At 45.8% G+C, this 24,026-nt stretch overlaps 14 non-coding genes across 14 annotated transcripts; all 14 read left to right on the top strand.

Moving 5' to 3' along the window:
• Positions 1-1,108: 1,108 nt before the first annotated feature.
• On the top strand, positions 1,109-1,180 carry TRNAW-CCA (transfer RNA tryptophan (anticodon CCA)). The gene has a single exon. It is a non-coding gene; the product is annotated as a tRNA-Trp (tRNA).
• Positions 1,181-8,539: 7,359 nt separating this feature from the next.
• TRNAW-CCA (transfer RNA tryptophan (anticodon CCA)) lies at positions 8,540-8,611 on the top strand. Its single transcript has one exon. It is a non-coding gene; the product is annotated as a tRNA-Trp (tRNA).
• A 2,053-nt stretch (positions 8,612-10,664) lies between these two features.
• Positions 10,665-10,736, top strand: TRNAW-CCA (transfer RNA tryptophan (anticodon CCA)). Its single transcript has one exon. It is a non-coding gene; the product is annotated as a tRNA-Trp (tRNA).
• A 138-nt stretch (positions 10,737-10,874) lies between these two features.
• On the top strand, positions 10,875-10,946 carry TRNAW-CCA (transfer RNA tryptophan (anticodon CCA)). Its single transcript has one exon. It is a non-coding gene; the product is annotated as a tRNA-Trp (tRNA).
• Positions 10,947-11,935: 989 nt separating this feature from the next.
• On the top strand, positions 11,936-12,007 carry TRNAW-CCA (transfer RNA tryptophan (anticodon CCA)). Its single transcript has one exon. It is a non-coding gene; the product is annotated as a tRNA-Trp (tRNA).
• A 2,893-nt stretch (positions 12,008-14,900) lies between these two features.
• Positions 14,901-14,972, top strand: TRNAW-CCA (transfer RNA tryptophan (anticodon CCA)). The gene has a single exon. It is a non-coding gene; the product is annotated as a tRNA-Trp (tRNA).
• Positions 14,973-15,536: 564 nt separating this feature from the next.
• On the top strand, positions 15,537-15,608 carry TRNAW-CCA (transfer RNA tryptophan (anticodon CCA)). The gene has a single exon. It is a non-coding gene; the product is annotated as a tRNA-Trp (tRNA).
• A 1,415-nt stretch (positions 15,609-17,023) lies between these two features.
• TRNAW-CCA (transfer RNA tryptophan (anticodon CCA)) lies at positions 17,024-17,095 on the top strand. Its single transcript has one exon. It is a non-coding gene; the product is annotated as a tRNA-Trp (tRNA).
• Positions 17,096-18,510: 1,415 nt separating this feature from the next.
• Positions 18,511-18,582, top strand: TRNAW-CCA (transfer RNA tryptophan (anticodon CCA)). Its single transcript has one exon. It is a non-coding gene; the product is annotated as a tRNA-Trp (tRNA).
• A 776-nt stretch (positions 18,583-19,358) lies between these two features.
• On the top strand, positions 19,359-19,430 carry TRNAW-CCA (transfer RNA tryptophan (anticodon CCA)). Its single transcript has one exon. It is a non-coding gene; the product is annotated as a tRNA-Trp (tRNA).
• Positions 19,431-20,207: 777 nt separating this feature from the next.
• TRNAW-CCA (transfer RNA tryptophan (anticodon CCA)) lies at positions 20,208-20,279 on the top strand. The gene has a single exon. It is a non-coding gene; the product is annotated as a tRNA-Trp (tRNA).
• A 776-nt stretch (positions 20,280-21,055) lies between these two features.
• Positions 21,056-21,127, top strand: TRNAW-CCA (transfer RNA tryptophan (anticodon CCA)). The gene has a single exon. It is a non-coding gene; the product is annotated as a tRNA-Trp (tRNA).
• Positions 21,128-21,268: 141 nt separating this feature from the next.
• On the top strand, positions 21,269-21,340 carry TRNAW-CCA (transfer RNA tryptophan (anticodon CCA)). The gene has a single exon. It is a non-coding gene; the product is annotated as a tRNA-Trp (tRNA).
• A 1,412-nt stretch (positions 21,341-22,752) lies between these two features.
• TRNAW-CCA (transfer RNA tryptophan (anticodon CCA)) lies at positions 22,753-22,824 on the top strand. The gene has a single exon. It is a non-coding gene; the product is annotated as a tRNA-Trp (tRNA).
• The last annotated feature ends 1,202 nt before the right edge of the window (positions 22,825-24,026 follow it).

Raw genomic sequence — 24,026 nt, 5'->3', positions numbered from 1 at the left:
AGAAGGCCGTGCAAAACATGCTACCACGTTTGTGCGAATGTCTACCCTAAACGCACGTGGTGGCGACACGGTAGCACGTCTGACTTCAGATAAGAAGGTTTCGAGTTCGAATCACGTTCGGTTCAAGTTCTCTTTTTTATTATTTTCATTTAGCTGTTTATCTACCTATTTGTCTGTCTACTTTGACTTGTCTCTTTACCTGTACTTCATCGACTCAAGGCCGAGCAAAACATGCTACCGCGTGTGTGCGAACGGCCAGACAAAGTGGACTCGCAGGCGACACGGTAGTATGGCTGACTCCAGATCAGAAAGTTGCGTGTTCGAATCACGTCCGGGTCAAGTTCTCTTTTTTATTTTTTCATCTATCTGTCTATCTACTCTTTTGTCTGTCTACAATGACTTGTCTCTTTACCTGGGATTCATCGACAGAAGGCCGAGAAAAACATGCTACCACGTGTGTACGAACGGCTACACAAAGCGGACTCGGATGCGCAACGGTACCACGTCTGACTCCAGATGAGAAGGATGCGTGTTCGAATCCCGTCTGCGTCAAGTTCTCTTTTTTGTTATTTTTATCTCTCTATCTACTTATTTGTCATTCTACAATGACTTGTCTCTTTACCTGTGCTTCAACAATAGAAGGCCGAGCAAAACATGCTACCACGTGTGGGCGAACGGCTACACTAAGCGGACTTGGTGGCGAACCGGTAGCGCGTCTGACTTCAGATCAGAAGGTTGCGTGTTCGAATAACGTCCAGGTCAATTCTCTTTTTTATCAATTTCATCTATCTATCTACTTATTTGTCTGCCTACAATGACTTGTATCTTTACCTGTGCTGCATCGACAAAAGGCCGTGCAATGCATGCTACCGCGTGTGTGCGAACGGCGACCCTAAACGGACTCGTTGGCACAATGGTTGCATGTCTGACTCCAGATCAGAAGGTTGCGTGTTCGAATCATGTCCGGGTCAATTCTCTTTTTTATCATTTTCATCTGTCTATCTACTTATTTGTCTGCCTACAATGACTTGTCTCTTTAGCCGTGCTTCATCGTCAGAAGGCCGAGCAAAACATGCTACCACGTTTGTGCGAACGGCTACCCTAAGCGGACTCGGTGGCGCAACGGTAGCGCATCTGACTCCAGATCAGAAGGTTGCGTGTTCGAATCACGTCCGGGTCAAATTCTGTTTTTTATTATTTTCATCTATCTGTCTATCTACCTATTTGGCTGCCTACAATGACTTGTCTCTTTACCTTTGATTCATCGATAGAAGGCCGACCAAAAATTCTAACACGTGTGTGCGAACGGCAACCCTAAGCGGACTCTGGGGCAAACCGGTAGCGCGTCTGACACAGATCAGAAAGTTGCGTGTTCGAATGACGTCCGGGTCAAATTCTCTTTTTTATTATTTTCATCTGTCTATCTACTTATTTGTCTCTCTACAATGACTTGTCTCTTTACCTGTGCTTCATCGACAGAAAGCCGAGCAAAACATGCTACCGCGTGTGTGCGAACGACGACCCTAAACGGACTCGTTGGGGCAACGGTAGCACGTCTGACTCCATATCAGAAGGTTGCGTGTTCGAATCACGTCTGGGTCAAGTTATCTTTTTTATTATGTTCATCTATCTGTCTATCTACTTATTTGTCTGTCTACAATGACTTGTCTCTTTACTTGTGCTTCATCGACAAAAGGCCGAGCAAAACATGCTACCGCGTGTGTGCGAAGTGCTACCCTATAGGTGGACTCGGTTGCGCAGCGGTACCACGTCTGACTCCAGATCAGAAAGTTGCGTGTTCGAATCACGTCTCGGTCAAAATCTTTTTTTATATTATTTTCATCTATCTGTCTATCTACTTATTTGCCTGTCTACATTGACTTGTCTCTTCACCTGTGCTTCATCGATAGAAGGCCGAGCAAAACATGCTACCACGTGTGGGCGAACGGCTACAATAAGCGGACTCGGTGGCGAACCGGTAGCGCGTCTGACGCCAGATCAGAAGGTTGCGTGTTCGAATCACGTCCGGGTCAAATCTCTTTTTTATCATTTTCATCTGTCAATCTACTTATTTGTCTGTCTACAATGACTTGTCTCTTTACCTGTGCTGCATCGAGAGAAGGACGAACAAAACATGTTACCGCGTGAGTGCGAACGGCTACACTAAGTGGACTCGGTGGCGACACGGTAGCATGTCTGACTCCAGTTCAGAAGGTTACGGGTTCGATTCACGTGCGGGTCAAGTTCTCTTTTTTACTATTTTCATCTAATTGTCTATCTACTTATTTGTCTGCCTACAATGACTCTTCTCTTTAGCTGTGCTTCATTGACAGAAGGCCGAGCAAATCATGCTACCACGTGTGTGCGAACGGCTACCCTAAACGGACACGTTGGCGACACGCTAGCACGTCTGACGCCAGATCAGAAGGTTGCGAGTTCGAATCACGTTCGGGTCAAATTCTCTTTTTTATTATATTCATCTATCTGTTTATCTACCTATTTGTCTGTCTACTTTGACTTGTTTCTTTACCTGTACTTCATCGACTCAAGGCCGAGCAAAACATGCTACCGCGTGTGTGCGAACGGCCAGACTAAGTGGACTCGGTGGCGACACGGTAGCATGTCTGACTCCAGATCAGAAGGTTGCGTGTTCGCATCACGTCCGGGTCAAGTTCTCTTTTTATTTTTTCATCTATCTGTCTATCTACTCTTTTGTCTGTCTACAATGACTTGTCTCTTTACCTGGGATTCATCGACAGAAGGCCGAGAAAAACATGCTACCACGTGTGTACGAACTGCTACACTAAGCGGACTCGGTGGCGAAACGGTAGCGCGTCTGACTCCAGATCAGAAGGTTAAGTGTTCAAATCACGTCGAAGTCATTCTCTTTTTTATTATTTTCATCTATCTGTCTATCTGCTATTTTGTCTGTCTACAATGACTTGTCTCTTTAGCTGTGCGTCATCGTCAGAAGGCCAAGCAAAACATGCTACCACGTGTGTGCGAACGGCTACCCTAAGCGGACTCTGAGGCACAACGATAGCGCGTCAGACTCCAGATCAGAAGGTTGCGTGTTCGAATCACGTCTGGGTGAAATTCTTAATTTTATTATTTTCAACTATCTGTCTATCTACTTATTTGTCTGTCTACAATGACTTGTCTCTTTACCTGTGCTTCCTCAACTGAAGGCCGTGCAAAACATGCTACCGCGTGTGTGCGAACGGCTACCCTAAACGGACTTGGTGGCGCAACAGTGGCGCGTCTGACTCCAGATCGGAAGGTTGCGTGTTCGAATCACGTTGGGGTAAATTCTCTTTTTTATTATTTTAATGTATCTGTCTGTCTACCTATTTGTCATTCTACAATGGCTTCTTTAACTGTGCTTCATCGACAGAAGGCCGAGCAAAACATGCTGCGGCGTGTGCGAAGGGCTAACCTATAGGCGGACTCGGTTGCGCAACGGTACCACGTCTGAGTCTAGATGAGAAGGATAGGTTTTCGAATCCCGTCTGCGTCAAATTCTCTTTTTTGTTATTTTTATCTGTCTATCTACTTATTTGTCATTCTACAATGACTTGTCTCTTTACCTGTGCTTATACGATAGAAGGCCAAGCAAAACCTGCTACCACGTCTGGGCGAACGGCTACACTAAGCGGACTCGGTGGCGAACCGGTAGCGCGTCTGACTCCAGATCAGAAGGTTTCGTGTTTGAATCACGTCCGGGTCAATACTCTTTTTTATCGTTTTCATCTGTCTATCTACTTATTTGTCTGCCTACAATGACTTGTCTCTTTACTTGTGCTGCATCGACAGAAGGCCGTGCAAAACATGCTACCGCGTGTGTGCGAACGGCGACCCTAAACGGACTCGGCGGCACAATGGTTGCACGTCTGACTCCAGATCAGAAGGTTGCGTGTTCGAATCACGTCCGGGTCAAGTTCTGTTTTTTATTATTTTCATCTATCTGTCTATCTACCTATTTGGCTGCCTACAATGACTTGTCTCTTTACCTTTGATTCATCGATAGAAGGCCGACCAAAAATTCTAACACGTGTGTGCGAACGGCAACCCTAAGCGGACTCTGGGGCAAACCGGTAGCGCGTCTGACACAGATCAGAAAGTTGCGTGTTCGAATGACGTCCGGGTCAAATTCTCTTTTTTATTATTTTCATCTGTCTATCTACTTATTTGTCTCTCTACAATGACTTGTCTCTTTACCTGTGCTTCATCGACAGAAAGCCGAGCAAAACATGCTACCGCGTGTGTGCGAACGACGACCCTAAACGGACTCGTTGGGGCAACGGTAGCACGTCTGACTCCATATCAGAAGGTTGCGTGTTCGAATCACGTCTGGGTCAAGTTATCTTTTTTATTATGTTCATCTATCTGTCTATCTACTTATTTGTCTGTCTACAATGACTTGTCTCTTTACTTGTGCTTCATCGACAAAAGGCCGAGCAAAACATGCTACCGCGTGTGTGCGAAGTGCTACCCTATAGGTGGACTCGGTTGCGCAGCGGTACCACGTCTGACTCCAGATCAGAAAGTTGCGTGTTCGAATCACGTCTCGGTCAAAATCTTTTTTTATATTATTTTCATCTATCTGTCTATCTACTTATTTGCCTGTCTACATTGACTTGTCTCTTCACCTGTGCTTCATCGATAGAAGGCCGAGCAAAACATGCTACCACGTGTGGGCGAACGGCTACAATAAGCGGACTCGGTGGCGAACCGGTAGCGCGTCTGACGCCAGATCAGAAGGTTGCGTGTTCGAATCACGTCCGGGTCAAATCTCTTTTTTATCATTTTCATCTGTCAATCTACTTATTTGTCTGTCTACAATGACTTGTCTCTTTACCTGTGCTGCATCGAGAGAAGGACGAACAAAACATGTTACCGCGTGAGTGCGAACGGCTACACTAAGTGGACTCGGTGGCGACACGGTAGCATGTCTGACTCCAGTTCAGAAGGTTACGGGTTCGATTCACGTGCGGGTCAAGTTCTCTTTTTTACTATTTTCATCTAATTGTCTATCTACTTATTTGTCTGCCTACAATGACTCTTCTCTTTAGCTGTGCTTCATTGACAGAAGGCCGAGCAAATCATGCTACCACGTGTGTGCGAACGGCTACCCTAAACGGACACGTTGGCGACACGCTAGCACGTCTGACGCCAGATCAGAAGGTTGCGAGTTCGAATCACGTTCGGGTCAAATTCTCTTTTTTATTATATTCATCTATCTGTTTATCTACCTATTTGTCTGTCTACTTTGACTTGTTTCTTTACCTGTACTTCATCGACTCAAGGCCGAGCAAAACATGCTACCGCGTGTGTGCGAACGGCCAGACTAAGTGGACTCGGTGGCGACACGGTAGCATGTCTGACTCCAGATCAGAAGGTTGCGTGTTCGCATCACGTCCGGGTCAAGTTCTCTTTTTATTTTTTCATCTATCTGTCTATCTACTCTTTTGTCTGTCTACAATGACTTGTCTCTTTACCTGGGATTCATCGACAGAAGGCCGAGAAAAACATGCTACCACGTGTGTACGAACTGCTACACTAAGCGGACTCGGTGGCGAAACGGTAGCGCGTCTGACTCCAGATCAGAAGGTTAAGTGTTCAAATCACGTCGAAGTCATTCTCTTTTTTATTATTTTCATCTATCTGTCTATCTGCTATTTTGTCTGTCTACAATGACTTGTCTCTTTAGCTGTGCGTCATCGTCAGAAGGCCAAGCAAAACATGCTACCACGTGTGTGCGAACGGCTACCCTAAGCGGACTCTGAGGCACAACGATAGCGCGTCAGACTCCAGATCAGAAGGTTGCGTGTTCGAATCACGTCTGGGTGAAATTCTTAATTTTATTATTTTCAACTATCTGTCTATCTACTTATTTGTCTGTCTACAATGACTTGTCTCTTTACCTGTGCTTCCTCAACTGAAGGCCGTGCAAAACATGCTACCGCGTGTGTGCGAACGGCTACCCTAAACGGACTTGGTGGCGCAACAGTGGCGCGTCTGACTCCAGATCGGAAGGTTGCGTGTTCGAATCACGTTGGGGTAAATTCTCTTTTTTATTATTTTAATGTATCTGTCTGTCTACCTATTTGTCATTCTACAATGGCTTCTTTAACTGTGCTTCATCGACAGAAGGCCGAGCAAAACATGCTGCGGCGTGTGCGAAGGGCTAACCTATAGGCGGACTCGGTTGCGCAACGGTACCACGTCTGAGTCTAGATGAGAAGGATAGGTTTTCGAATCCCGTCTGCGTCAAATTCTCTTTTTTGTTATTTTTATCTGTCTATCTACTTATTTGTCATTCTACAATGACTTGTCTCTTTACCTGTGCTTATACGATAGAAGGCCAAGCAAAACCTGCTACCACGTCTGGGCGAACGGCTACACTAAGCGGACTCGGTGGCGAACCGGTAGCGCGTCTGACTCCAGATCAGAAGGTTTCGTGTTTGAATCACGTCCGGGTCAATACTCTTTTTTATCGTTTTCATCTGTCTATCTACTTATTTGTCTGCCTACAATGACTTGTCTCTTTACTTGTGCTGCATCGACAGAAGGCCGTGCAAAACATGCTACCGCGTGTGTGCGAACGGCGACCCTAAACGGACTCGGCGGCACAATGGTTGCACGTCTGACTCCAGATCAGAAGGTTGCGTGTTCGAATCACGTCCGGGTCAAGTTCTCTTTTTTATTATGTTCATCTATCTGTCTATCTACTTATTTGTCTGTCTACAATGACTTGTCTCTTTACTTGTGCTTCATCGACAGAAGGCCGAGCAAAACATGCTACCGCGTGTGTGCGAAGGGCAACCCTATAAGCGGACTTGTTGGCGCAACGGTACCACGTCTGTTTCCAGATCAGAAGGTTGTGTGTTCGAATCACGTTTGGGTCAAATTCTCTTTTTAATATTTTCATCTATCTGAATATCTACTTATTTGTCTGTCTACAATGACTTGTCCTTTTACTTGGGATTCATCGACGGTAGGCCGAATAAAACATGCTACCGCGTGTGTGCGAACGTCTGCGCTCAGTGGGCTCGGTGGCGACACAGTAGCACGTCTGACTCCAGATCAGAAGTTTGCGTGTTCGAATCACGTCCGTGTTAAGTTCTCTTTTTTAATATTTTCATCTATCTGTCTATCTACTTATTTGTGTGTCTACAATGACTTGTCTCTTTACCAGTGCTTCATCGACAGAAGGCCGAGCAAAACATGCTACCGCGTGTGTGCGAAGTGCTACCCTATAGGCGGACTCGGTTGCGCAACGGTACCACGTCTGACTCCAGATCAGAAGGTTGCGTGTTCGAATCACATCTGTGTCAAAATCTCTTTTTATATTATTTTCATCTATCTGTCTATCTACTTATTCGTCTGTCTACAATAACTTGTCTCTTCACCTGTGCTTCATCGATAGAAGGCCGAGCAAAACATGCTACCACGTGTGTGCGAACGGCCACCCTAAGCGGACTCGGTGGCGAACTGGTAGCGCGTCCGACTCCAGATCAGAAGGTTGCGTGTTCGAGTCAGGTCCGGGTCCAATTCTCTTTTTTAATATTTTCATCTGTCTGTCTACTTATTTGTCTGTCTATAATGACTTGCCTCTTTATCTGTGCTGCATCGACAGAAGGCCGAGAAAAACATGCTACTACGTGTGTGTGAACGGCTACACTAAGTGGACTCGGTGGCGACACGGTAGCACGTCTGACTCCAGATCAGAAGGTCTCGTGTTCGAACCACGTCCGGGTCAAGTTCTCTGTTTTACTATTTTCATCTATCTGTCTATCTACTTATTTGTCTGTCTACAGTGACTCTTCTCTTTAGCTGTGCTTCATCGACAGAAGGCCAGGCAAAACATGGTACCACGTGTGTGCAACTGCTACCCTAAGCGGACTCGGTGGCGAACTGGTAGCGCGTCCGACTCCAGATCAGAAGGTTGCGTGTTGGAACCGCGTGCGGGTCAAATTCTGTTTTTGGTTATTTTCTTCTGTCTATCTATTTCTTTGTCTGTCAACAATGACTTGTCTTTTTACCTGTGCTTCTTCGATAGTAGACCGAGCATAACATGCTACCACGTGTGTGCGAACGGCTACCCTAAGCGGACTCGGTGGTCAACTGGTAGCGCGTCCGACTCCAGATCAGAAGGTTGCGTGTTCTAATCACGTCTGGGTCAAATTCTCTTTTTGTTATTTTCATCTATCTCTCTGTCTACTTATTTATCTGTCTACAATGACTTGTCTCTTTACCTGTGCTTCATCGACATAAGGCCGTGCAAAACATGCTACCGCGTGTGTGCGAACGGCTACCCTAAGCGGACTCGGTTGTGCAACTTTAGCACGTCTGACTCCGTAACAGAAGGTTGCGTGTTCTAATCACGTCCGTGTCAAATTCTCTTTTTATTATTTTCATCTATCTGTCTATCTTCTTATTTGTTCTTCTACAATGACTTGTTCCTTTACCTCTGCTTCGTCGACAGAAGGCCGTGCAAAACATGCTACCGCGTGTGTGTGAACGGCTACCCTAAGCGGACTCGGTGGCGCAATGGTAGCCCGTCTGACTCCAGATCAGAAGGTTGCGTGTTCGAATCGCGTTCGGGTCAAATTCTCTTTTTGATTATTTTCATCTATCTGTTTATCTACCTATTTGTCTGTCTACAATGACTTGTCTCTTTACCTGAGCTTCATCAATAGAAGGCCGAGCAAAACATGCTACCACGTGTGGGCGAACGGCTACACTAAGCGGACTCGGTGGCGAACCGGTAGCGCGTCTGACGCCAGATCGGAAGGTTGCGTGTTCAAATCACGTCCGGGTCAAATCTCTTTTTTATCATTTTAATCTGTCAATCTACTTATTTGTCTGTCTACAATGACTTGTCTCTTTACCTGTGCTGCATCGAGATAAGGACGAACAAAACATGCTACCGCGTAACTGCGAACGGCTACACTAAGTGGACTCGGTGGCGACACGGTAGCACGTCTGACTCCAGTTCAGAAGGTTACGGGTTCGAGTCACGTGCGGGTCAAGGTCTCTTTTTTACTATTTTCATCTATTTGTCTATCTACTTATTTGTCTGCCTACAATGACTCTTCTCTTTAGCTGTGCTTCATCGACAGAAGGCCGAGCAAATCATGCTACCACGTGTGTGCGAACGGCTAACCTAAACGGACGCGTTGGCGACACGCTAGCACGTCTGACGCCAGATCAGAAGGTTGCGAGTTCGAATCACGTTCGGGTCAAATTCTCTTTTTTATTATTTTCATCTATCTGTTTATCTACCTATTTGTCAGTCTACTTTGACTTGTCTCTTTACCTGTACTTCATCGACTCAAGGCCGAGCAAAACATGCTACCGTGTGTGTGCGAACGTCTACCCTAAACGCACGTGGTGACGACACGGTAGCACGTCTGAACCAGATAAGAAGTTTGCGAGTTCGAATCACGTTCAGTCAAATTCTCTTTTTTATTATTTTCATCTATCTGTTTATCTACCTATTTGTCTGTCTACTTTGACTTGTTTCTTTACCTGTACTTCATCGACTCAAGGCCGAGCAAACATGCTACCGCGTGTGTGCGAACGGCCAGACTAAGTGGACTCGGTGGCGACACGGTAGCATGTCTGACTCCCGATCAGAAGGTTGCGTGTTCGAATCACGTCCGGGTCAAGTTCTTTTTTTATTTTTTCATCTATCTGTCTATCTACTCTTTTGTCTGTCTACAATGACTTGTCTCTTTACCCGGGATTCATCGACAGAAGGCCGAGAAAAACATGCCACCACGTGTGTGCGAACGGCTGCCCTAAGCGGACTCTGAGGCACAACGATAGCGCGTCAGACTCCAGATCAGAAGGTTGCGTGTTCGAATCACGTCTGGGTGAAATTCTTTCTTTTATTATTTTCAACTATCTGTCTATCTACTTATTTGTCTGTCTACAATGACTTGTCTCTTTACCTGTGCTTCCTCAACTGAAGGCCGTGCAAAACATGCTACCGCGTGTGTGCGAACGGCTACCTTGAACGGACTTGGTGGCGCAACAGTAGCGCGTCTGACTCCAGCTGGGAAGGTTGCGTGTTCGAATCACGTTCGGGTTAAATTCTCTTTTTTATTATTTTAATGTATCTGTCTGTCTACCTATTTGTCATTCTACAATGGCTTGTCTCTTTACCTGTGCTTCATCGACAGAAGGCCGAGCAAAACATGCTACGGCGTGTGCGAAGGGCTACCCGATAGGCGGACTCGGTTGCGCAAATGTACCACGTCTGACTCCAGATGAAAAGGATAGGTGTTCGAATCCCGTCTGCGTCAAATTCTCTTTTTTGTTATTTTTATCTGTCTATCTACTTATTTGTCTTTCTACAATGACTTGTCTCTTTACCTGTGCTTCATCGATAGAAGGCCGAGCAAAACCTGCTACCACGTGTGGGCGAACGGCTACACTAAGCGGACTCGGTGGTGCAACTTTAGCACGTCTGACTCCAGATCAGAAGGTTGCATGTTCTAATCATGTCCGGGTCAAATTCGCTTTTTATGATTTTCATCTATCTGTTTATCTACTTATTTGTCCTTCCACAATGACTCTTCCCTTTACTTGCGATTCATCGACAGAAGGCCGAGCAAAACATGCTACCACGTTCGTGCGAACGACTACCCTAAGCGGACTCGGTGGCGCAACGGTAGCGCATCTGCCTCCAGATCAGAAGGTTGCGTGTTCAAATCACGTCCGGGTCAAATTTTCTTTTTTTTCATCTATCTGTCTATCTACCTATTTGGCTGTCTACAATGACTTGTCCCTTTACCTGTGCTTCATCGACACAAAGCCGAGCAAAACATGCTACCGCGTGTGTGCGAAGGGAAACCCTATGAGCGGACTTGGTGGCGCAACGGTACCTCGTCTGACTCCAGATCAGAAGGTTGCGTGTTCGAATCACGTCCGGGTCAATTCTCTTTTTTATCATTTCCGTCTGTCTATCTACTTATTTGTCTGCCTACAATAACTTGTCTCTATACCTGTGCTTCATCGACAGAAAGCCGAGCAAAACATGCTACCGCGTGTGTGCGAACGCCTACACTAAGTGGACTCGGTGGCGACACGGTAGCACGTCTGACTCCATATCAGAAGGTTGCGTGTTCGAATCACGTCCGGGTCAAGTTCTCTTTTTTATTATCTTCATCTATTTGTCTATCTACTTATTTGTCTGCCTACAATGACTCTTCTCTTTAGCTGTGCTTCATCGACAGAAGGCCGAGCAAATCATGCTACCACGTGTGTGCGAACGGCAACCCTAAACGGACGCGTTGGCGACACGCTAGCACGTCTGACGCCAGATCAGAAGGTTGCGGGTTTGAATCACGTCCGGGTTAAGTTCTCTTTTTTACTATTTTCATTATCTGTCTATCTACTTATTTGTCTGTCTACAATGACTTGTCTCTTTACATGTGCTTCATCGAGGGAAGGCCGAGCGAAACATGCTACCACATTTGTGCGAACGGCTATCCTAAGCGGACTCGGTGGCGAAACGGTAGCACGTCTGACTCCAGATCAGAAGGTTGCGTGTTCTAATCACATCCGGGTCAAATTCTCTTTTATGATTTTCATCTATCTGTTTATCTACTTATTTGTCCTTCTACAATGACTTGTCTTTTTACCTTTGCTTCGTCGACAGAAGGCCGTGCAAAACATTGTACCGCGTATGTGCGAACGGCGACCCTAAACGGACTCGGTGGTGACACGGTACCACGTCTGACTCCAGATCAGAAGGTTGCATGTTCGAATCACGTTTGGGTCAAATTCTCTTTTTATTATTTTCATCTATCTGAATATCTGCTTACTTGTCTGTCTACAATGACTTGTCCCTTTACTTGGGATTCATCGACGGAAGGCCGAGCAAAACATGCTACCACATTTGTGAGAACGGCTACCCTAAGCGGACTCGGTGGCGCAACGGTAGCGCGTCTGACTCCAGATCATAAGGTTGCGTGTTCGAATCACGTCCGGGTAAATTCTCTTTTTATATTATTTTCATCTATCTGTCTATCTACTTATTTGTCTGTCTACAAGGACTTGTCTCTTCACCTGTGCTTCATCGATAGAAGGCCGAGCAAAACATGCTACCACGTGTGTGCGAACGGCCACCCTAAGCGGACTCGGTGGCGAACTGGTAGCGCGTCCGACTCCAGATCAGAAGGTTGCGTGTTCGAGTCACGTTCGGGTCAAATTCTCTTTTTTAATAATTTCATATGTCTGTCTACTTATTTGTCTGTCTATAATGACTTGCCTCTTTATCTGTGCTGCATCGACAGAAGGCCGAGCAAAACATGCTACCACGTGTGGGAACGGCTACACTAAGTGGACTCTGTGGCAAACCGGTAGCGCACCTGACACCAGATCAGAAAGTTGCGTTTTCGAATGACGTCCGAGTCAAATTCTCTTTTTTATTATTTTCATCTGTCTATCTACTTATTTGTCTCTCTACAATAACTTGTCTCTTTACCTGTGCTTCATCGACAGAAAACCGAGCAAAACATGCTACCGCGTGTGTGCGAACGCCTACAATAAGTGGACTCGGTGGCGATACGGAAGCAAATCTGACTCCATATCAGAAGGTTGCGTGTTCGAATCACGTCCCGGGTCAAGTTCTCTTTTTTATTATTTTCATCTATTTGTCTATCTACTTATTTGTCTGCCTACAATGACTCTTCTCTTTAGCTGTGCTTCATCGACAGAAGGCCGAGCAAATCATGCTACCACGTGTGTGCGAACGGCTACCCTAAACGGACGCGTTGGCGACACGGTAGCACGTCTGACGCCAGATCAGAAGTTTGCGGGTTTGAATCAAGTCCGGGTTAAGTTCTCTTTTTTACTATTTTCATTATCTGTCTATCTACTTATTCGTCTGTCTACAATGACTTGTCTCTTTACATGTGCTTCATCGACAGAAAGCCCAGCAAAACATGCTACCACATTTGTGCGAACGGCTACCCTAAGCGGACTCGGTGGCGCAACGGTAGCACGTCTGACCCCAGATCAGAAGGTTGCGTGTTCTAATCACATCCGGGTCAAATTCTCTTTTTATAATTTTCATCTATCTGTTTGTCTACTTATTTCTCCTTCTACAATGACTTGTCCTTTTACCTTTGCTTCGTCGAAAGAAGGCCGTGCAAAACATTCTACCGCGTATGTGCGAACAGCGACCCTAAACGGACTCGGTGGCGCAACGGTACCACGTCTGACTCCAGATCAGAAGGTTGCGTGTTCGAATCAAGTTTGGGTCAAATTTTCTATTTAATATTTTCATCTATCTGAATATCTACTTATTTGTCTGTCTACAATGACTTGTCTCTTTACCTGTGCTTCATCGACAGAAGGCCGAGCAAATTATGCTACCGCGTGTGTGCAAACGGCTACCCTAAGCGGACTCGGTGGCGCAACTTTAGCGCGTCATACTACAGATCAGAAGGTTGCACGTTCGTACGATGTGCGGGTCAAATTCTCTTTTTTGTTGTTTTTATCTGTCTATCTACTTATTTGTCATTCTACAATGACTTGTCTCTTTAGCTGTGCTTCATCGACACAAGGCCGAGCCAAACATGCTACGGCGTGTGTGCGAACGGCTGCGATAAGTTGACTCGGTGGCGACACAGTAGCACGTCTGACTCCAGATCAAAAGTTCGCGTGTTCGAATGACGTCCGGGTCAAATTCTCTTTTTTATTATTTTCATCTGTCTATCTACTTAATTGTCTGTCTACAATGACTTGTCCCTTTACCTGTGCTTCATCGACAGAAGGCCGGGCAAAACATGCTACCGCGTGTGTGCGAACGCCTACATTAAGTGGACTCGGTGGCGATACGGTAGCACGTCTGACTCCAGATCACCTGGTTGCGTGTTCGAATCACGTCTGGGTCAAATTCTCTTTTTTATATTTTTATCTGTCTATCTACTTACTTGTCATTCTACAATGACTTATCTCTTTACCTGTGCTTCATCGACAGAAGGCCGAGCAAAACATGCTACCGCGTGTGTGCGAACAGCTACCTTAAGCGGACTCGGTGGTGCAACTTTAGCACGTCTGACTCCAGATCAGAAGGTTGCGTGTTCTAATCACGTGCGGGTCAAATTCTCTTTTTATGATTTTCATCTATCTGTTTATCTACTTATTTGTTGTTCTACAATGACTTGTCCCTTTACCTGTGCTGCGTCGACAGAAGGCCGTGCAAAACAGGCTACCGCGTGTGTGCGAACGGCGACCCTAAACGGACTCCGGGGCGCAACGGTAGCACGTCTGACTCCATATCAAAAGGTTGCGTGTTCGAATCACGTCCGAGTCAATTTATCTTTTTTATTATGTTCATCTATCTGTCTATCTACTTATTTGGCTGTCTACAATGACTTGCCTCTTTATCTGTGCTGCATCGACAGAAGGCCGAGCAAAACATGCTACCACGTGTGTGTGAACGGCTACACTAAGTGGACTCTGTGGCAAACCGGTAGCGCGTCTGACACCAGATCAGAAAGTTGCGTTTTCGAATAACGTCCGAGTCAAATTTTCTTTTTTATTATTTTCATCTGTCTATCTACTTACTTGTCATTCTACAATGACTTATCTCTTTACCTGTGCTTCATTGACAGAAGGCCGAGCAAAACATGCAACCGCGTGTGTGCGAACAGCTACCTTAAGCGGACTCGGTGGTGCAACTTTAGCACGTCTGACTCCAGATCAGAAGGTTGCGTGTTCTAATCACGTCCGGGTCAAGTTCTCTTTTTATGATTTTCATCTATCTGTTTATCTACTTATTTCTCCTTCTACAATGACTTGTCCTTTTACCTTTGCTTCGTCGACAGAAGGCCGTGCAAAACATTCTACCGCGTATGTGCGAACGGCGACCCTAAACGGACTCGGTGGCGCAACGGTACCATGTCTGACTCCAGATCAGAAGGTTGCGTGTTCGAATCACGTTCGGGTCAAATTTTCTATTTATTATTTTCATCTATCTGAATATCTACTTATTTGTCCGTCTACAATGACTTGTCTCTTTACCTGTGCTACATCGGCAGAAGGCCGAGCAAAACATGCTACCGCGTGTGTGCAAACAGCTACCCTAAGCGGACTCGGTGGCGCAACATTAGCGCGTCATACTCCAGATCAGAAGGTTGCATGTTCGTACCATGTGCGGGTCAAATTCTCTTTTTTGTTATTTTTATCTGTCTATCTACATATTTGTTATTCTACAATGACTTGTCTTTTTAGCTGTGCTTCATCGACACAAGGCCGAGCAAAACAAGCTACGGAGTGTGTGCGAACGGCTGCGATAAGTTGACTCGGTGGCGAGACAGTAGCACGTCTGACTCCAGATCAAAAGTTCGCGTGTTCTATTCACATGCGGGTCAAATTCTCTTTTTATGATTTTCATATATCTGTTTATCTACTTATTTGTCTGTCTACAATAACTTGTCCCTTCACCTGTGCTTCATCGATAGAAGGCCGAGCAAAACATGCTACCACGTGTGGGCGAACGGCTACCCTAAGCGGACCCGGTGGCGCAACGGTAGCGCGTCTGACTCCAGATCATAAGGTTGCGCGTTCGAATCACGTCCGGGTCAAATTCTCTTTTTATATTATTTTCATCTACCTGTCTATCTACTTATTTGTCTGTCTACAAGGACTTGTCTCTTCACCTGTGCTTCATCGATAGAAGGCCGAGCAAAACATGCTACCACGTGTGTGCGAGCGGCCATCCTAAGCGGACTCGGTGGCGAACTGGTAGCGCGTCCGACTCCAGATCAGAAGGTTGCGTGTTCGAGTCACGTCCGGGTCAAATTCTCTTTTTTATAATTTTTATCTGTCTATCTAACTATTTGTCTGTCTATAATGACTTGCCTCTTTATCTGTGCTGCATCGACAGAAGGCCGAGCAAAACATGCTACCACGTGTGTGTGAACGGCTACACTAAGTGGACTCTGTGGCAAACCGGTAGCGCGTCTGACACCAGATCAGAAAGTTGCGTTTTCGAATGACGTCCGAGTCAAATTCTCTTTTTTATTATTTTCATCTGTCTATCTACTAATTTGTCTCTCTACCATAACTTGTCTCTTTACCTGTGCTTCATCGACAGAAAGCCGAGCAAAACATGCTACCGCGTGTGTGCGAACGCCTACACTAAGTGGACTCGGTGGCGATACGGTAGCACGTCTGACTCCATATCAGAAGGTTGCGTGTTCGAATCACGTCCGTTCAAGTTCTCTTTTTTATTATTTTCATCTATTTGTCTATCTACTTATTTGTCTCCCTACAATGACTCTTCTCTTTAGCTGTGCTTCATCGACAGGAGGCCGAGCAAATCATGCTACCACGTGTGTGCGAACGGCTACCCTAAGCGGACTCGGTGGCGCAACGGTAGCGCGTCTGCCTCCAGATCAGAAGGTTGCGTGTTCTAATCACATCCGGGTCAAATTCTCTTTTTATGATTTTCATCTATCTGTTTATCTACTTATTTCTCCTTCTACAATGACTTGTCCTTTTACCTTTGCTTCGTCGACAGAAGGCCGTGCAAAACATTCTACCGCGTATGTGCGAACAACGACCCTAAACGGACTCGGTGGCGCAACGGTACCACGTCTGACTCCAGATCAGAAGGTTGCGTGTTCGAATCACGTTTAGGTCAACTTTTCTTTTTATTATTTTCATCTATCTGAATATCTACTTATTTGTCCGTCTACAATGACTTGTCTCTTTACCTGTGCTTCATCGACACAAGGCCGAGCAGAACAAGCTACGGCGTGTGTGCGAACGGCTGCGATAAGTTGACTCGGTGGCGACACAGTAGCACGTCTGACTCCAGATCAAAAGTTCGCGTGTTCTATTCACATGCGGGTCAAATTCTCTTTTTATGATTTTCATCTATCTGTTTATCTACTTATTTGTCTGTCTACAATAACTTGTCCCTTTACTTGGGATTCATCGACGGAAGGCCGAGCAAAACATGCTACCACATTTGTGCGAACGGCTACCCTAAGCGGACCCGGTGGCGCAACGGTAGCGCGTCTGACTCCAGATCATAAGGTTGCGCGTTCGAATCACGTCCGGGTCAAATTCTCTTTTTATATTATTTTCATCTACCTGTCTATCTACTTATTTGTCTGTCTACAAGGACTTGTCTCTTCACCTGTGCTTCATCGATAGAAGGCCGAGCAAAACATGCTACCACGTGTGTGCGAGCGGCCACCCTAAGCGGACTCGGTGGCGAACTGGTAGCGCGTCCGACTCCAGATCAGAAGGTTGCGTGTTCGAGTCACGTCCGGGTCAAATTCTCTTTTTTATTATTTTCATCTGTCTATCTACTAATTTGTCTCTCTACCATAACTTGTCTCTTTACGTGTGCTTCATCGACAGAAAGCCGAGCAAAATATGCTACCGCGTGTGTGCGAACGCCTACACTAAGTGGACTCGGTGGCGATACGGTAGCACGTCTGACTCCATATCAGAAGGTTGCGTGTTCGAATCACGTCCGTTCAAGTTCTCTTTTTTATTATTTTCATCTATTTGTCTATCTACTTATTTGTCTGCCTACAATGACTCTTCTCTTTAGCTGTGCTTCATCGACAGGAGGCCGAGCAAATCATGCTACCACGTGTGTGCGAACGGCTACCCTAAGCGGACTCGGTGGCGCAACGGTAGCGCGTCTGACTCCAGATAAGAAGGTTGCGTGTTCTAATCACATCCGGGTCAAATTCTCTTTTTATGATTTTCATCTATCTGTTTATCTACTTATTTCTCCTTCTACAATGACTTGTCCTTTTACCTTTGCTTCGTCGACAGAAGGCCGTGCAAAACATTCTACCGCGTATGTGCGAACAACGACCCTAAACGGACTCGGTGGCGCAACGGTACCACGTCTGACTCCAGATCAGAAGGTTGCGTGTTCGAATCACGTTTAGGTCAAATTTTCTTTTTATTATTTTCATCTATCTGAATATCTACTTATTTGTCCGTCTACAATGACTTGTCTCTTTACCTGTGCTTCATCGGCAGAAGGCCGAGCAAAACATGCTACCGCGTGTGTGCAAACAGCTACCCTAAGCGGACTCGGTGGCGCAACATTAGCGCGTCATACTCCAGATCAGAAGGTTGCATGTTCGTACCATGTGCGGGTCAAATTCTCTTTTTTGTTATTTTTATCTGTCTATCTACATATTTGTTATTCTACAATGACTTGTCTCTTTAGCTGTGCTTCATCGACACAAGGCCGAGCAAAACAAGCTACGGCGTGTGTGCGAACGGCTGCGATAAGTTGACTCGGTGGCGACACAGTAGCACGTCTGACTCCAGATCAAAAGTTCGCGTGTTCTAATCACATGCGGGTCAAATTCTCTTTTTATGATTTTCATCTATCTGTTTATCTACTTATTTGTCTGTCTACAATAACTTGTCCCTTTACTTGGGATTCATGGACGGAAGGCCGAGCAAAACATGCTACCACATTTGTGCGAACGGCTACCCTAAGCGGACCCGGTGGCGCAACGGTAGCGCGTCTGACTCCAGATCATAAGGTTGCGCGTTCGAATCACGTCCGGGTCAAATTCTCTTTTTATATTATTTTCATCTACCTGTCTATCTACTTATTTGTCTGTCTACAAGGACTTGTCTCTTCACCTGTGCTTCATCGATAGAAGGCCGAGCAAAACATGCTACCACGTGTGTGCGAGCGGCCACCCTAAGCGGACTCGGTGGCGAACTGGTAGCGCGTCCGACTCCAGATCAGAAGGTTGCGTGTTCGAGTCACGTCCGGGTCAAATTCTCTTTTTTATAATTTTCATCTGTCTGTCTACCTATTTGTCTGTCTATAATGACTTGCCTCTTTATCTGTGCTGCATCGACAGAAGGCCGAGCAAAACATGCTACCACGTGTGTGTGAACGGCTACACTAAGTGGACTCTGTGGCAAACCGGTAGCGCGTCTGACACCAGATCAGAAAGTTGCGTTTTCGAATGACGTCCGAGTCAAATTCTCTTTTTTATTATTTTCATCTGTCTATCTACTAATTTGTCTCTCTACAATAACTTGTCTCTTTACCTGTGCTTCATCGACAGAAAGCCGAGCAAAACATGCTACCGCGTGTGTGCGAACGCCTACACTAAGTGGACTCGGTGGCGATACGGTAGCACGTCTGACTCCATATCAGAAGGTTGCGTGTTCGAATCACGTCCGTTGAAGTTCTCTTTTTTATTATTTTCATCTATTTGTCTATCTACTTATTTGTCTGCCTACAATGACACTTCTCTTTAGCTGTGCTTCATCGACAGGAGGCCGAGCAAATCATGCTACCACGTGTGTGCGAACGGCTACCCTAAGCGGACTCGGTGGCGCAACGGTAGCGCGTCTGACTCCAGATCAGAAGGTTGCGTGTTCTAATCACATCCGGGTCAAATTCTCTTTTTATGATTTTCATCTATCTGTTTATCTACTTATTTCTCCTTCTACAATGACTTGTCCTTTTACCTTTGCTTCGTCGACAGAAGGCCGTGCAAAACATTCTACCGCGTATGTGCGAACAACGACCCTAAACGGACTCGGTGGCGCAACGGTACCACGTCTGACTCCAGATCAGAAGGTTGCGTGTTCGAATCACGTTTAGGTCAAATTTTCTTTTTATTATTTTCATCTATCTGAATATCTACTTATTTGTCCGTCTACAATGACTTGTCTCTTTACCTGTGCTTCATCGGCAGAAGGCCGAGCAAAACATGCTACCGCGTGTGTGCAAACAGCTACCCTAAGCGGACTCGGTGGCGCAACATTAGCGCGTCATACTCCAGATCAGAAGGTTGCATGTTCGTACCATGTGCGGGTCAAATTCTCTTTTTTGTTATTTTTATCTGTCTATCTACATATTTGTTATTCTACAATGACTTGTCTCTTTAGCTGTGCTTCATCGACACAAGGCCGAGCAAAACAAGCTACGGCGTGTGTGCGAACGGCTGCGATAAGTTGACTCGGTGGCGACACAGTAGCACGTCTGACTCCAGATCAAAAGTTCGCGTGTTCTAATCACATGCGGGTCAAATTCTCTTTTTATGATTTTCATCTATCTGTTTATCTACTTATTTGTCTGTCTACAATAACTTGTCCCTTTACTTGGGATTCATGGACGGAAGGCCGAGCAAAACATGCTACCACATTTGTGCGAACGGCTACCCTAAGCGGACCCGGTGGCGCAACGGTAGCGCGTCTGACTCCAGATCATAAGGTTGCGCGTTCGAATCACGTCCGGGTCAAATTCTCTTTTTATATTATTTTCATCTACCTGTCTATCTACTTATTTGTCTGTCTACAAGGACTTGTCTCTTCACCTGTGCTTCATCGATAGAAGGCCGAGCAAAACATGCTACCACGTGTGTGCGAGCGGCCACCCTAAGCGGACTCGGTGGCGAACTGGTAGCGCGTCCGACTCCAGATCAGAAGGTTGCGTGTTCGAGTCACGTCCGGGTCAAATTCTCTTTTTTATAATTTTCATCTGTCTGTCTACCTATTTGTCTGTCTATAATGACTTGCCTCTTTATCTGTGCTGCATCGACAGAAGGCCGAGCAAAACATGCTACCACGTGTGTGTGAACGGCTACACTAAGTGGACTCTGTGGCAAACCGGTAGCGCGTCTGACACCAGATCAGAAAGTTGCGTTTTCGAATGACGTCCGAGTCAAATTCTCTTTTTTATTATTTTCATCTGTCTATCTACTAATTTGTCTCTCTACAATAACTTGTCTCTTTACCTGTGCTTCAACGACAGAAAGCCGAGCAAAACATGCTACCGCGTGTGTGCGAACGCCTACACTAAGTGGACTCGGTGGCGATACGGTAGCACGTCTGACTCCATATCAGAAGGTTGCGTGTTCGAATCACGTCCGTTGAAGTTCTCTTTTTTATTATTTTCATCTATTTGTCTATCTACTTATTTGTCTGCCTACAATGACACTTCTCTTTAGCTGTGCTTCATCGACAGGAGGCCGAGCAAATCATGCTACCACGTGTGTGCGAACGGCTACCCTAAGCGGACTCGGTGGCGCAACGGTAGCGCGTCTGACTCCAGATCAGAAGGTTGCGTGTTCTAATCACATCCGGGTCAAATTCTCTTTTTATGATTTTCATCTATCTGTTTATCTACTTATTTCTCCTTCTACAATGACTTGTCCTTTTACCTTTGCTTCGTCGACAGAAGGCCGTGCAAAACATTTTACCGCGTATGTACGAACAACGACCCTAAACGGACTCGGTGGCGCAACGGTACCACGTCTGACTCCAGATCAGAAGGTTGCGTGTTCGAATCACGTTTGGGTCAAATTTTCTTTTTATTATTTTCATCTATCTGAATATCTACTTATTTGTCTGTCTACAATGACTTGTCTCTTTACCTGTGCTTCATCGACAGAAGGCCGAGCAAAACATGCTACCGCGTGTGTGCAAACGGCTACCCTAAGCGGACTCGGTGGCGCAACTTTAGCGCGTCACACTCCAGATCAGAAGTTTGCATGTTCGTACCATGTGTGGGTCAAATTCTGTTTTTTGTTATTTTTATCTGTCTATCTACTTATTTGTCATTCTACATTGACTTGTCTCTTTACCTGTGCTTCATCGACACAAGGCTGAGCAAAACATGCTACGGCGTGTGCGCGAACGGCTGCGATAAGTTAACTCGGTGGCGACACAGTAGCACGTCTGACTCCAGATCAAAAGTTCGCGTGTTCGAATGACGTCCGGGTCAAATTCTTTTTTTATTATTTTCATCTGTCTATCTACCTATTTGTCTGTCTACAATGACTTGTCTCTTTACCTGTGCTTCATCGACAGAAGGCCGAGCAAAACATGCTACCGCGTGTGTGCGAACGCCTACATTAAGTGGACTCGGTGGCGATACGGTAGCACGTCTGACCCCAGATCACCTGGTTGCGTGTTCGAATCACGTCTGGGTCAAATTCTCTTTTTTATTATTTTTATCTGTCTATCTACTTACTTGTCATTCTACAATGACTTATCTCTTTACCTGTGCTTCATCGACAGAAGGCCGAGCAAAACATGCTACCGCGTGTGTGCGAACGGCTACCTTTAAACGGACTCGGTGGTGCAACTTTAGCACGTCTGACTCCAGATCAGAAGGTTGCGTGTTCTAATCACATGCGGGTCAAATTCTCTTTTTATGATTTTCATCTATCTTGTATCTACTTATTTGTTGTTCTACAATGACTTGTCCCTTCACCTGTGCTTCGTCGACAGAAGGCCGTGCAAAACATGCTACCGCGTGTGTGCGAACGGCGACCCTAAACGGACTCGGGGGCGCAACGGTAGCACGTCTGACTCCATATCAGAAGGTTGCGTGTTCGAATCACGTCCGGGTCAATTTATCTTTTTTATTATGTTCAACTACCTGTCTATCTACTTATTTGTCTGTCTACAATGACTTGTCTCTTTACTTGTGCTTCATCGACAGAAGGCCTAGCAAAACATGCTACCGCGTGTGTGCGAAGGGCCACCCTATAAGCGGACTTGGTGGCGCAACGGTACCACGTCTGACTTCAGATCAGAAGGTTGTGTGTTCGAATCACGTTTGGGTCAAATTCTCTTTTTATTATTTTCATCTATCTGAATATCTACTTATTTGTCTGTCTACAATAACTTGTCCCTTTACTTGGGATTCATCGACGGAAGGCCGAGCAAAACATGCTACCACATTTGTGCGAACGGCTACCCTAAGCGGACTCAGTGGCGCAACGGTAGCGCGTCTGACTCCAGATCATAAGGTTGCGTGTTCGAGTCACGTCCGGGTCGAATTCTCTTTTTTAATATTTTCATCTGTCTGTCTACCTATTTGTCTGTCTATAATGACTTGCCTCTTTATCTGTGCTGCATCGACAGAAGGCCGAGCAAAACATGCTACCACGTGTGTGTGAACGGCTACACTAAGTGGACTCTGTGGCAAATCGGTAGCGCGTCCGACTCCAGATCAGAAGGTTGCGTGTTGGAACCGCGTGCTGGTCAAATTCTCTTTTTTTCTTATTTTCATCTGTCTATCTATTTCTTTGTCTGTCAACAATGACTTGTCTCTTTACCTGTGCTTCTTCGATAGAAGACCGAGCAAAACATGCTACCACGTGTGTGCGAACGGCTACCCTAAGCGGACTCGGTGGTGAACTGCTAGCGCTTCCGACTCCAGATCAGAAGGTTGCGTTTTCTAATCACCTCTGGGTCAAATTCTCTTTTTATTATTTTCATCTATCTGTCTGTCTACTTATATGTCTGTCTACAATGACTTGTGTCTTTACCTGTGCTTCATCGACATAAGGCCGTGCAAAACATGCTACCGCGTGTGTGCGAACGGCTACCCTAAGCGGACTCGGTGGCGCAACTTTAGCACGTCTGACTCCATAACAGAAGGTTGCGTGTTCTAATCACGTCTGTGTGAAGTTTTCTTTTTATTATTTTCATCTATCTGTCTATCTACTTATTTGTCCTTTTACAATGACTTGTTCCTTTACCTCCGCTTCGTCGACAGAAGGCCGTGCAAAACATGCTACCGCGTGTGTGCGAACGGCTACCCTAAGCGGACTCGGTGGCGCAACCTTAGCACGTCTGACTCCAGATCAGAAGGTTGCGTGTTTTAATCACGTCCGTGTCAAATTCTCTTTTTGTTATTTTCATCTATTTGTCTATCTACTTATTTGTCCGTCTACAATGACTTGTTCTTTACCTGTGCTTCGTCGACAGAAGGCCGTGCAAATCCTGCTACCGCATGTGTGCGAACGGCCACCCTAAATGGACTCGGTGGCGCAATGGTAGCCTGTCTCACTCCAGATCAGAAGGTTGCGTGTTCGAATCACATCTGGGTGAAATTCTTTCTTTTATTATTTTCAACTATCTGTCTATCTACCCTTTGTTCATTCTACATTGACTGGCCTCTTTACCTGTGCTTCATCGACAGAAGGCCGAGAAAAACATGCTACCGCGTGTGTGCGAACGGCTGTGCTCAGTGG

The sequence above is a fragment of the Rhipicephalus microplus genome, chromosome 5, assembly GCF_043290135.1.
Source record: "Rhipicephalus microplus isolate Deutch F79 chromosome 5, USDA_Rmic, whole genome shotgun sequence".
In the NCBI taxonomy this organism is placed as follows: Eukaryota; Metazoa; Arthropoda; class Arachnida; order Ixodida; family Ixodidae; genus Rhipicephalus; species Rhipicephalus microplus.
Note: the sequence above shows the minus strand (reverse complement) of the source record. Positions and strands in the feature narration are given on the sequence as shown.